Source organism: Trichosurus vulpecula, chromosome 2 (genome assembly GCF_011100635.1).
Source record: "Trichosurus vulpecula isolate mTriVul1 chromosome 2, mTriVul1.pri, whole genome shotgun sequence".
Taxonomy (NCBI): domain Eukaryota; kingdom Metazoa; phylum Chordata; class Mammalia; order Diprotodontia; family Phalangeridae; genus Trichosurus; species Trichosurus vulpecula.
This window is the reverse complement of record NC_050574.1, coordinates 462,877,476-462,891,754: the sequence shown is the minus strand read 5'-3', so window position 1 is coordinate 462,891,754 and position 14,279 is coordinate 462,877,476.

Sequence of the window (14,279 nt, the reverse complement as noted above, 5' to 3'; positions counted from 1 at the left end):
CATAGTAGGTCATCTTTATAACTCAACATCATAAGTTTAACATACTGACAAATTACTAGGGCAGGAACATTGAAAAAGGAGTATACTAGTATCGCAGACTGAGTGCACAGAGCACTGATGTAGGCCAGCAGCATGCAGATGGCGGAGATGATCTCTGACTCAGTGCTGGATCTAGACTAGCAGTTGTAAGCTGATCTTGTATTTAGCCCCTATTATAGACCAGTAGTATGTGGTGTCCCAGAATTAAAAAGCTAATACTCACAATCCTGAGCATAGGGTCATTGAGAGCAGACTGTGGACTCAGTCCCCAGGCCAAAACAAACAATTTTAGGTTCCCCAGAATAGAACACAGATTCTATCCTGGGCTCAGAACAGGTTTTGGTCAGCAGTGCCATACTTCCAATGGGTTGGTCATGGTCTTAGCATTTGGTCCAAAATAGGGATAGGCCAATAGTTTGATAGGAATAGTTCAGCTTCTCTAAAAGTGCTTCAGAAAAGGTTCTTAGGCCAACTACTGTCTACTAGAATATCACTAAAGAGAAAGTTACAACTTTATTTACCAGAAAAAAAATACCAGGAGATGGATTTAGGAAACCCAGGAGGGCTGAGAACATAGGAGCCTGAAAGTCTTCAATAAACTTGCTGAACATTATTACTCATTCTTCCTTCCTGTCCTCTTTGCCCCCTATATTTATAGAAAAGAGAACTTAGTACCAAAAGAATATAGCAGCAGGACCTTAGATCAGACCCAAAGACCAAGGGATCGCAAAAGACTATAACTGTCTCACTAGAAATGCAGGGCTTCTTTCTAACCAAAAAATCCCAATCCAAGAAGCAAAGCTAAAAAATGAGTGTATAAAAACAATAAAAATAAAGGGCCTTTATTATACCAATAAGACCCAAAACGCAAACCAGAACAGCTATAGGCAAAAAAAAAAATCAAAGAAAAACACAGTTTTTAAGAAGAAATGAGACTTTAAAAAGACATCACAAGAATAATACATTTTGATCAGGTAGGATTTATACCAGGACTCCAAGGCTGGTTCAATACTAGGAAAACTATCAGCGTAATTGATCATGTCAACAAAAAAAAAACTAGCAGAAACCATATGGCCATCTCAACAGATGCAGAAAAAAGCTTTTGACAAAATACAACACCCATTGCTACAGAAAACATTGAAAAGTATAGTTGTAACAACAATGTGGCTAGCAGCTACTGTGGCTGTGTAAGACCAACGACAACCAGCACCACAGAAGGGCTGCTAACACAGGTTCTTTGATCTGCTTTTCTAAGGAAAGCAACTTTAAGAGGTTAAAAATCTCAGTTTAATCAAACATACATATATCATTCACTTAGTTCTGAGGGAAAAAGATCAGCCCCCTGAACTTCAAGGCAAATACAAACAGAAATTACAAACATCAACAGACAGACCTTGTCTGAGTCAAAAAAAAAAAAAAAAAACAATTCATAGTTACCAGAGAAGCACCAACATCTATTTGTCTTCATGACAAAGCTGGGGTTGGGGGAGCAGATTGAATGGCTTGCCCAGAGTCTCCGCACATACATTCTTTCAGTGAGTGTACCCCCAATAGTCAAATGCAACTTTGATCTTATATACCAGTCTCAAGGCCCTGGGGCACCATTTGGAGCATAAAAAGACAGTGGGTGAAAGGTCCAAATACCAGCACCACATCATATACATTTCAATGACTTTCCATTGTCTTAGTGCTGAGAAACATTCTAAGGCAAAAGGTCCCACTCATACCTGCCCCATTCAAACAAAGAACAGTGAAAAGTCCCATTTTGCTTGCCATTACAATAGTAATAAATGGAGCTTTCCTTAAAATGATAGCTAGCATCTACTTGAAACCATCAGCAAGCATTATATGTCATGGTGATAATTTAGAAGCACTTCCAATAAGATCAGGGGTGAAACAAGGATGTCTGTTATCACCACTGTTATTCAATATTGTACTAGAAATGTTAGCTACAGCAATAAGAGAAGAAAAAAGAAATTGAAGGAATTAGGATAGGCAAAGAAGAAACTAAGTTATCACTCTCTGCTGACCATATGATGGTATACTTTGAGAATCCTAGAGAACCAAGTAAAAAATGACTTGAAATAATAAATAATTTTAGCAAAATTGCAGGATATAAAATAAACCCACATAAATCCTCAGCATTTCTACATATTACTAACAAAGCCCAACAGCAAGAGATAGAAAGAGAACTTCCATTTAAAGTTACTGTAGACACTATAAAATATTTAGGAGCCTACCTGCCAAAACCAGCCCAGGGACTATATGAACACAATTACAAAATGCTTTTCTAAATAATTGGAAAAACATGAGTTGTTCATGGGTAGGCTAAGCTAATATAATAAAAATGGCAATTCTACCTAAATTAATTTACTTATTCAGTGCCATACCAATCAAAATACTGAAAAAATATTTTATAAAGATAGAAAAATAATATCAAAATTCATCTGGAACAATAAAAGATCCAGAATATCAAGGAATTAATGAAAATAAATTCTAAGGAAGGTGGCCTAGCAATACCAGATCTTAAATTCTGTTATAAAGCAGCTATCACCGAAACCACTTGGTAATGGCTAAGAAATAGAGGGGAAGATCAACGGAATAAGTTAGGTACACTAGACACAGTAGTCAATGACTATAGCAGTCTACTGTTTGATAAAACCAAAGACTCCAGCTTCTGGGATAAGAACTCACTGTGTGACAAAAACTTCTGGGAAAACTGCAAGACAGTATTGCAGAAACTGGGCATAGACCAACCTCTGACATCATATGCCAGAATAAAGTCCAAACGGGTACACAATCTAGGTATAAAGGCTGATAGTATAAACAAATTAAGGGAGCAAGGAATAGTTTATCCGTCAGATTTATGGAAAATGGAGGAATTTATGACCAAGCTAGAGACAGAGATGGAGAACATTATGAAATGCAAAGTAGATAATTTGGATTGGAGTAAAGTGAAAGTTTTTGCACAAATAAAGTCAATGCAACCAAGATTAGGACAGAAGCAGAAAACTGGGAAAGAAATTTTACAACTTGTGTGTCTGATAAAGGCCTCATTTCTAAAATAGAGAACTGAGTCAAATTTTCAAGAATACAAGTCATTCCCCAATTGATAAATTATCAAAGAATTTAACAGGCAGTTTCCAGAGGAAGAAATTAAAGATCTCTATGGTCATATAAAAAATGCTCTAAATAGCTATTGATTAGAGAGACGCAAAGGAAAACAACTGTGAGGCACCACATCTCTCCTGTCAGACTGGGTAATGTGACAAAACAGGAAAATGATAAATGTTGGAGAAGTGGGAAAGTTGGAACACTGATTCATTGTTGATGGAGCTGTGAGCTGATCCAACCATTCTGGAGAGCAACTTGGAACTATGCCTAAAGGGCTATAAAAATGTGCATACATTTTGACCCAGCAATAACACTTCTAGGTCTGTTTCCCAAAAATATCATAAAAATGGGAAAAGGACCCATATGTACAAAAGTATTTATAGCAGCTCTTTTTGTGGTTGCCAAGAACTGGAAATAGAGAGGATGCCCATCAAGTGAGGAATGGCTGAACAAATTGTGGTGTATAAATGCAATAGAATATTATTGTACTATAAGAAATGATGAGCAGATGGACTTCAGAAAAATCTGGACTTATATGAACTGATGCTGAGTGAAGTGAGCAGAACCAGGAGAACATGGTACACAGTAACAGCCACAGTATGCCAGTACTGATTTTGATAGACTTAGCCATACTCAGCAATGCAAGGACCAAAAATTTTTCCAAAGGACTCATGATGGAAAATGCCAACACCATACAGAAAATGCCATCCCCATATAGAGAAAGAACTATGGAGTCAGAATATGGTGTGAAGCAGACTCTTCTCTTTTGTTTTGTTTTCTTTTGATTTCTTTCTCATGGCTTCTTCCATTCTTTATAGTTCTTCTATGCAACATGACTAATGTGAAAATGTGTTTAATAGGAACGCATGTGTAGAGGCCATATCAGATTGCATGCCATCTTGGGGAGGGAGGGAGAAGGGAGGAGGAGAAAATTCAAAACAATTATGGAAGTCAATACCAAAAAGTGAAAATAAATTAAATGTAAAAAATAAAAGGGAAAAATGAAGCATAAGTATCTGTTATTGGGTCATGAGTAAAGGGAAGAGCAGGAGGGCAAGAGAATGGACCAAAGCATAGTTTATACCAAATGGCTAGATTCAACTTATGCTAAGAATGTAGTGTTTTAGTTATTTTGGGTAAACTATAAATATAATTGACCTTATTAACAAGCAGACCAGTAATTGTTATTATATGATTTCATAAATACATACTGTGAGCCTTTTGATAAAATGTAATACCCGTATAAAAAAGTCTAGAAAATCTAGAAATAATAGTCCTTTCTTAATGCAGGAAAAAACTATGAGCCAACATTATAGGTAATGGAAAACAAGCTAGAGTCTTTCCCAATAATATCAGAAATAAAGCAGTATGTATATATTCAACGTACTGTTTAACATACTGCTGCATGTGGTACTTGTAGCAATAAGATAGGAAAAGGAAATTGAAAGAATAAGAACCAGCACATATTAAATGAAAGTATCCCTTTTCAAATATGACGGTGAACTTAGAAAACCCTAAAGAATCAATTAAAATTCAATGGAAACCATTAATAGATACAGCAATGTTGAGAAATATAAATACAATACAAACAAATTGCATGTGTTAATGCATATTAGTAACCAAACTCAGCAGGTAGAGATAGAGAAATTCTATTCACAAAGACTATAGAATGCATAAAATACTTGAGAGTCTGCCCTCCAAGGCACATACACAAAGTATATGGATGTAATCAGAGGCAGCTGGTGGGACTGCAGATAGGGCTATAGGCCAAGAGTCAGGAAGACCGGAGTTTCAAACTAGCCTCAAACACTTAGTGGCTGTGTGGCCCTGGGGAAGCCACTTAACCTCTGTCTATCTCAGTTCCTTCCACTCTAAAATGGAGATAATGGTAGTACTTACCTCCCAGGGGTGTTGTGAAGATAAAATGAATTAATAATGGCAAAACTTTCCAGGTGTTTCTGAACTCATCCTGCTTGTCATTTTATAATGATCCAAGACCATCCCCAAGGACTAATGATGAAGCATACTATCTACCTCCACAGCAAGAACTGGTATTGTCTGAATACAGATTGAAGCATAGTATATTTCACTTGCTTTCTTTCATTTAGAAAAAAAAATAAATACAGAAATAATATTATGTAATTTCAAAAAAATGGTAAAATGCTTAGCATAGTGCTTAATACATACTAAGTACTATATAAAGGCTTATTCTCTTCCTCTTCCCCAAATACAGCTTATGAAAATAAAGATATTTATAAATAAATAAGTGAAGATGTTATTTGTATTACTAACTAAATCAGTTTGCTTATTCAGTGTCATAAAATTCAAGTAACAGATGTTTATAGGGCTAGAAGAAGTAGTAATGAAATTCATTTCTAGGAATAAAAGGCCAAGAATTTTAAGAGAAATAATGGAAACAATTGGGCAGGAAAATGGTACTAGATATCAAAACCAAGTGCAAAGTAGTAATCATAGTAATCATCAAAACCATTTAATATTGTTAAAAAATAAAGAGTTCAATAAGTGGAACAAATTAAGTATACTATATGCTGAATCAAAGAAATCTTTATGGCTCAGTGCTAGTAAACTCAAAGACTCTAGCTATTTGCATAAGGAGTCACTGTTTAACCTGGACTTTTAGGAAACTAGACAATAATGAAGCAAGAATTATGTTAAGACCAATATCTCACATCAAGATAAGCTCCGGATGTAAACATGATCCAGACAAATAAAGTCATATCAATTTTCTTTCAGATCTATGTATGAGAGAGGAGTTAATGACCAAAGACAAAATAAAGAGGATCACAGAAAAAAAAATGAATGCATTTTGATTATGTAAAAATTTTAAATTTTGCATTAAAAAAGGAAAATCACTAGGGGCAGCATTTTAGAGTAAGTTTCTCTGATAAAGGTCTCATTTCTTAGATATTTAGAGAATTGATTCAAGTTTACAGGAATCGGCGATAAATGTTCAAATGATATGAAAAAGCAGTGCTCAAGGGACAAATATCCAAATAATCCTTAGCCACACAAAAAGTGTTCCAAATCACTAAATTTTTAAAAATACAAATCAAAGAAATTCAAAGGTTCATCCTCACACCCATTAGATATTTGCAAAAAAAAAAAAAAAAGAAAAAAAATGAAAAAGTGGAGAGGTTATAGGAAAGCAAACATATTAGTGGACTATTATATTTCAAATAGGTCCAGCCCATTCTGGACAGTAAATTGGAACTATGCTCCTAAAGTAACTAAACTGAATGCTTTTTAAATCAACAATAAACTAATAGGCCTATATTCAAGGAAATCGGGCAAATAGGAAAATGTCAATTACATACAAAAGTGTTCGTATTAGCTTTTGTGTGCTGACACAGAATTGTGTAAAATGACTGAATAAATTATATAACTATCCCTTCCACATACCAGGGGTTAGTGGAGTGGTGTACCAACAATCTAGAATATCCGCATAAATTTTTGGCCTTCCCTACCAAAAAGGAAATCCAAATTATTATGGTATTAAAAGAGAAATATGTTGATATTACATCATATTATACTTATATGTTATGCATTTCTGATTTTCTAAACTTTTTCTTTGTTGCCTACTGGCCTTTACTTCTTGTCTTCACCTTATGCAGAACTCCCCCAAAATTCCCAATTAATTTTTTACAGTCACCTACAATATGTCAAAACTGCTATGGGGAAAATCACAATGTAGAAGGGATAGCTGCATATGAATGTGATTTTCTATAAGAAATGATGAGAGACTGTGGAATGGGGCAATCAGAACATATGCCATCTTGGTGTGGGGGGAGGGTAGAAATGGGGAGAAAATATGTAACTGAAAATCTTGTGGAAATCAATGTTGAAAAATAAAAATATTAAATAATACAATATGAAAAAAGAAATGATGAGATATGTTCAAAGAAAGCTAAGATAGCTTGTATAGATTTAAGCATAGGGAAATGAGATTAGAACAAGTTTATACTATGACATGAACATTCTGAATGTACGAGTTTTGAAAACTTAAGAACTTGGATCAATATAATGATTAATGATATTTCCTGAGTATGAATGAGGAAGAATACTGCTCGACTCTGGATACATAGTATACTAATATGCAGAATAAGTCAAGTGTTTCTGCATATAATGTTGCTGTTGTTTGTATTTCATTTTTTGAAAAGGACCAATGACATTGTGAATGATCTCTTGACTTGCCCATGAATTGGATTTTGGTGAGTCAGAGTTGCACAGAGTGTGAGCCTCACTCTTTATTCCAGATTCCTTGAAGTCAAGTGGAAAGACATAAGTCAGGATACCATGGAAGATCTTGGTATTTTTAATATCTGATCAAGTGCTAAATGCTACACAGTACCTGCTTCAGCCGCCATTATGGTTATTGGAACAAATTGTTCTCATTAGCCCATTCCACTGGGGAAAAGTCTTCACAATGTTTGAGGTAACATCCCCTTACCTCACTGATTTGTTTAAGGCCTATCAGTTCTTCACCCTGGTTTATTCCATGTGCCAAGACAGTTTTACCAACATGTGGCCACCTAGCATGCTGCAGCTTCTTGGAGCCACAGGTCAGAGTTCAGTGTCAGGTGGCCACCAAAGGTGAATGAGTCCTGAGAAGGTCTTTGCAGCCCTCATACTATTTGTGCTATTCCTTGGGGCTTGTGGAGTGCTTTTCAGGGTTCCTCATGCGCCTTTGGTGTTCACCCACCACTCAATTCTGTGCTATGGCTCCAAGAAGCTGTAGCAAGCACAGCTGCCACACTCTGGTAAAACTGTCTTGTCACAGAGCCTAAACCAGGTTAAGTGGAACCAAATAGCATATAGGTGCTTAATAAATACTAGCTGACTATTTGACTGTGTTTTTTTTTTTGTTATAAGAATTTTGTTTTTCTTTTCTCTGCCCATCCCACCCCCACTGGTGGAAAGGAGAAAAACAAAAGTTTGATAATTTTATTTAAAAAATAAAATAAAGATCAAAAGGGAGGAGAGAACAGATTAGCCCAAACCAATTAACTGGAGGAGGTGAGAGTATCAAAGTCCAATCCATAACTCCCCTGCCTTCTCTGATCCCAACCCTTTTGTTGAGGTGATCACCCTGCAAAAGACAGATAAGCAAAATAGCACCATATGATGACAGAAAGAAGGAAAAGAGGAAGGCAAGAAGGGAAATGGGAATGATTAGGAGAGAGTCAGAACCAGAGCCTGAAAGTTAGGTCACATATAATATAGTTCATCAAAATTACCTTCATCAGATCTTAATCCCAATAAATATTCCCTGAATTTCAAAGTAAATTTTTATCTTTTGCACTCCAAGATAAATGGTAACTCTTGTGATCAATTACTTCACTTAGGGGAAATCACCCCTCTTTTAGAGGCAGGGCAGTTTCAAAATTTATAAAAAAATGGTTTTTAACAGCATCAGCATCCATTTCTGTAATTCAGTTGCTTGGCCCATTGCTGGCCCATTTTCTGAGAACTATTGTTACAGAAGGAGATGAGCTGGATCTCAGTTGCATTATTACAATCCCTTCCAAATAGGTAGAAGGTAATGAAGTGTCTAATGATGGTTGTACAGCAGGGTCCTAATAGAAATAGTGTCTTAGGACTTTAGTTTAGCAAATGAAATATTAGAAAATGGAATAAATGGTTGCAATGCAGTCATTATTTTTTTTCCTTATCACATGCATTTTATTTCATCACCATCAGGTTTTGTATTTCTCTTTTGAATAGGTAACAGATATTAAATTTAGAAGCAAAATGGACATAAAAATGATATAGCACTTATTGCCAATGTCATTGTCAATAACACCAATAAAAATGGTTGGCCTAAACTTTTCTGTCATAAAAATGTTCTTTAGGGTTATACATATACACATAATATAACATTACATACACATATGTGTGTATGTATGTGTATATATGTTTATCTACATATGTATCATCATAGTGTATATATTAATTATTATACTGGACTTGCAATAAAAAAGAATTGGATTTGAATCTTGCCTTAGTAACTCACTAACTCTATGACTCTGGGTAAGTCCCTTAACTGAATGTCTGATTCTATATCTATAAAGTAGCAATGATGCTACCACCTACCACACAAGGCTGCTGTGAGGATCAAATATGATAATGAATATAAAGAATTTTGAAAAATTTAAGTCAATCAGTCATTTAGCTAGCATTACTTAGGTGCTTCCTATTTGCCAAGTACTATGCATGGTAAGGACTGTGAGTACAAATATGACTAGAAAGGACAGTGATTGCTATAAATGAGATTGCCTTCTAGTGGGGGAAGAAAACATACATAATAGTGCTGAAAAATAGAAGAAAGTAGCAAAGAGGAAATCTGAAAGGAAGCTTGTAAATAAGACATGAGGATTTCTAAAGCACTACACAAATAAAAGCTATCATTATTTTGAAGCACTTTTGTAACCTTTTTTACAAGATCTTCAAAAGCTTATAAAAGTACATTAACCAGAGGGTTTTTTTAATGATAGAATAAGTTTCTTTGACAATACTTTCTTTTAGGATTGGCATATAACACATGATATTTCTCAAAGATGAAAATAATAAAATAGGCATGTAACCCTTGAATAGTCTCATTAACGTAATGGACTAACTATATAGTACATTAGGAAGGCAGAATTTATGATTTCAAAGAGAATCTCATATGTGCCTAAAAGGTCTGGAACCACAGGATATAAGGAATTCTCTAGGCAGAAGGCAGGAGAACTAAAGCATGTATTTACACTCCACAATAACAAGCCCACAAACCAGCGTCCCCATTTTGATATTTTCATCAAAAGCTTCCAGGCCCAATAAGTCCGCCTTACAAGGGTAATCAGAAGGCCACAGAGAAGCGAGATGGTATAAGGCAAAATCGTATACATGCTTCCCCTCTACGGTAAGAAGATTACCCACTAGCCTCTGGTCAGCTCTGCTACCGGCAGCTCAGCTTCGGCTGTAGGCGTCTCTGGCTCCAACCGGAAAAGGAAAGGAGGATCTTCAAGCTGTCCTCTCCCCTCTTATAGAGTTTTTGACATCATCAAGCGCCGTCTGAACGACCAGGGCCGATTGGTTCTTGACTTGGCCCCTCCCCCCAGTGTAGACCAGGTTAACACACCTCCCCTCAGCCAGCCCCATGACTGATCACACAGGAAGTTCTCTGATTCCTGGCATGGTCGCTGGGCTTCCTGCCCCGGAAGAGCAAGCCCCAGTGTCCAGGGAAGCTCAATGTGGTAAGCTGAGTCATTCAAAGAAAACAAAGTCCATTCCGGTTACATATAGTAATTGAAATCAAATGAGTGCACCATTCTGCATAATGATAAAAAAAAAAGAATTCTCCCTTCTAGAAAAAAAGATCAGTGCTTTGTATCTTAATCCTAAAATAACAGGAGGAACAGAATTTGATTAGAAAGAATATTTTATGGGAAAATGAAGAAATCCCTTAACTTATCTGTTGTTGCTGTAATCCCCTTAAGAGTTTCCTGTCCAAAAAATGACTCAAATTAATGAAATGAATGTATCAGACAACTGGACTTTGGGATAAAAGGTCCACTACATTATCCAAAATATACTTTCTCTTTTTCAACTACCATTCTTTCTCCCAGAGGGGGAAAAAAGAGTGACAAGTGCCTAAAGGACAAGAATGAAAATGAAAGGTGAAAAGAACAAAAGTGGACCTGCAGAAAAGATTGAGAGGCTGGAGAAAAAGTTCAAAGATTCAAAAGACTCTAGCAATAATTTACAAAATGTCATCCTAGTCATCCAAAAGAGAACCTAGCTAGATATGACTATAAGCTAGAGAATGAAATTCATGGAAATGAACACCTCATTCTTGCTCTATTAGTGAGAAGTGAGTTGAGTTCCTAAAGTGAATTTTCTGGATAACTGAAGCTTATCCTTCCCAAAGCAAAAATATGATTAATTTAAATTAAGTGGAAGAAAAAAATTAGGAAATGTATTTTCCTCTGCCTTTTCAAACATCACATGTGGAACCTAATTTAACTTTTACTGGATTATCTCAGGCTCATCATTATAAGGATTGACACTAGTGCTCTGGGTCACTCAGAATAGTTCTATTTGCTTTATAGATGTTCTCCATCTTTCTTTGTTATCAGATATCATTTTTCACCTTTGCAATTGGGCCCCTAACCTGCTTCTATTTTGCTTTTTAAAGGATTATGTGGGTAACAAAAGCAGATAACTAAGTTAAGGGGTCAAAAATTTGTAAGATCTCTGAAGATTTTTTCCACTTATTTTAACTTTAGCTGATATTCCTAGAATTTTGAGTGCAGTGTTTTTGTACTTAAACTCTATGTATAGAGGACTGTAATAGAGAATAGATGTTTTGATTAGAATTTCTAAATCTTTCAGGGTTATTTATTTTATGATATTGTTGTTACAATGTTTTCTTGGTTCTGTTCATTTCCTCTTTCTTGATTTTGTATAAGTCTTCCCAGATTTTTCTGAAACTGTCCCCATCATCATTTCTTATAGCACAGTAATATTCCAGCATGATTACATACCACAAGTTGTTCTGCCATTCCCTAGTTGCTGGACAGCACCTCAATTTTCAATTTTTTGCCACCATAAAAAGAGCTGCTATAAATATTTTTCTACATATCAGCCTTTTCGCTTTTCCTTTGATCTCTTTGGGATTCACTTAGTACTGGTATTACTGGGTAAAAAGTTTTACAGACTTTTATAGCCCATTAGATATAGTTGCAAATTGTTCACCAGAGTTGTTGGACTAGTTCACAACTCCACCACAAAGTGCATTAGTCTCCCAATTTTCCACTTTTTCTCCAGCATTTGTGAAGAAGCATTTATCAAGAACCTGCTATAAGTAAAGGCTGATTCCTACTGAGCATAAAAGGGTAAAAACAGGATAATCCCTGCCACCAAGGAGTCCCATTGTAGGTTTGCATTGAGGGGTGCCACATGGACACCATTAAGGAAACATAACATATAAATACAAATAAAAAATGCATGTAAAGGAAATATAATTATGTAGTTTGTTTTTCAGAGTGCAAAGTAAAGTTAGCAAATGGGAAGTCAGCAAAGACCTTATCAATCAAAAGCACCTAAACCCAGTAAGACCTGAAAGTAACTAAGGATTTCATAAAGCATAGGAGAAGAGACAGCATTTCAGTCTTGGAGCACAAAGGCATTTATGCAAAGATGGAACATCATGTATAGGGAGCAGAATGTTTGGATTATGTGAGAGTACTATAAGACATGTTTGTTTCCAAACATGCATGATTATGAAGAACTTTAAAATCCAAAGGGAAGTGTTTGTGGTTCATCCTATTGGCAACTCTGGAGATCTACTGAATCATTTAATGTGGTACAGTTATGCATTAGGACTACTTTGTAAAGAATATCATTTTGGCATCTGTGGGGAGATAAAGACTGGAAGTAGCGTGAACAATTAGAAGATCATTGCAATAGATTTTAGGAGCAGTGATGATAGCTTGAACTAAGGTGGTGAATGTGTGAGTGACAAATGAAAGATATGCCATGTAGGTAGAATTGACAAGTCTGACAAATGTTTGGATATGGGAGCTTAGAGATGATGAATAGGAGGAGGGTTGTTACCTTGAGAGACTGAAAGGCTGGTGGTATCCTGAATACAGACATGAGAAGGGAAAGGAAGTAAGAAGGAAAGAATGATTTCCAGGATAGATAAGTTGATTTTGAGATGGATATGGGACACTCAGATTGAAATTTTCCATAGATACACAGTGACATTGGACTAGACAGAGAGAGAGAGAGAGAGAGAGAGAGAGAGAGAGAGGAAGAGAGAGAGAGAGAGAGAGAGAGAGAGAGAGAGAGAGAAGGAAGGGAAGGGAAGGCAAGGGAAGACAAGGGAAAGGAAGTGAATTGTCCCCTTGTGACAATTGAGAATCCCAGTGATCATAAATTGTAATTGACATTCAATTTTGATTCCTTAGTGAAAATCTATTGGGATTTTATTCAGAATGTTAAAAGCGAATGCATTATTTACAAATCCAGCTAGTTTCTCTCTCTTTAAAAATGTTTATTTTATTTTTAATTTATGAAATAAAATAAGCATTTCCATAGCAGTAGAATTTTAAAAAGATGATTGAACAGGATACTGCAAGTCTATTATTTACAATTTTTATATTTTTAAGTATATAATAAAGTAATCACATAATTTTCTTTTCTCTTCCCTCCCCCAGACTATAGAGAGTTCTATCATTAGACACAAATTTTATATATATATATATATATACACATATATATACACACACACATATATATGTATATGTATATATATGTATATATATAGTGTGTGTATATACATACATGTATATGTATACATACACATACATATTACACACACACACACACACGTGTGTGTATGTAAAATCATTCTATCCACACTTCTATTTTTTTCACTTCTTTCTCTGGAAGCAGACAGTATCCTCTTTCATATGTCTTTTGCAGTTAATTTTGGGTATTTGTAATAGTCAAGATAACTTAGTTGCTCTAAGTTGTTCTTAAAGCAATATTGCTATTGGTGTATAACAATATTCTCTTGAATTCTGCTCATTTCACTTTTTGTTATTTCATGCAAATCTATCCATGTTCTTTTTTTAAAATCAACAAGCTCATCATTTCTCAAAGCAGAGTAGCATTCCATCATAATCATATACCACAACTTGTTCAAACATTCCCCAGTTGACAGGCATCCCCACAATTCCCAGCTCTTTGCCACCACAAAGAGAGCTGCTATAAATAGTTTTTCTTAAAAATTTACAAATCAAGAATGTCTTCATGGACAATAATTCCCCTGCTTACTACAGCACATTGTCTAATGAATGTTTTCTATAATAATCACAAACTATGAAAGACTAAACATGTTAGGCCTAGACAGGAAGTTCACTGAACAGCTGTGTAATTTTCCTTATGAAATGCCAGATGCTAAATAGATCTTACTTTCTAATTTGGATACCTTGAACCACAGCCTTATCAACTACATACCTCAAAATGACTAATGAAAATGATGCCTTTTCTTTATATAATGCCCTACATTATGTTTTTGAATGGTTTTATAAATGTTAGATATATATCTGCATCATTTA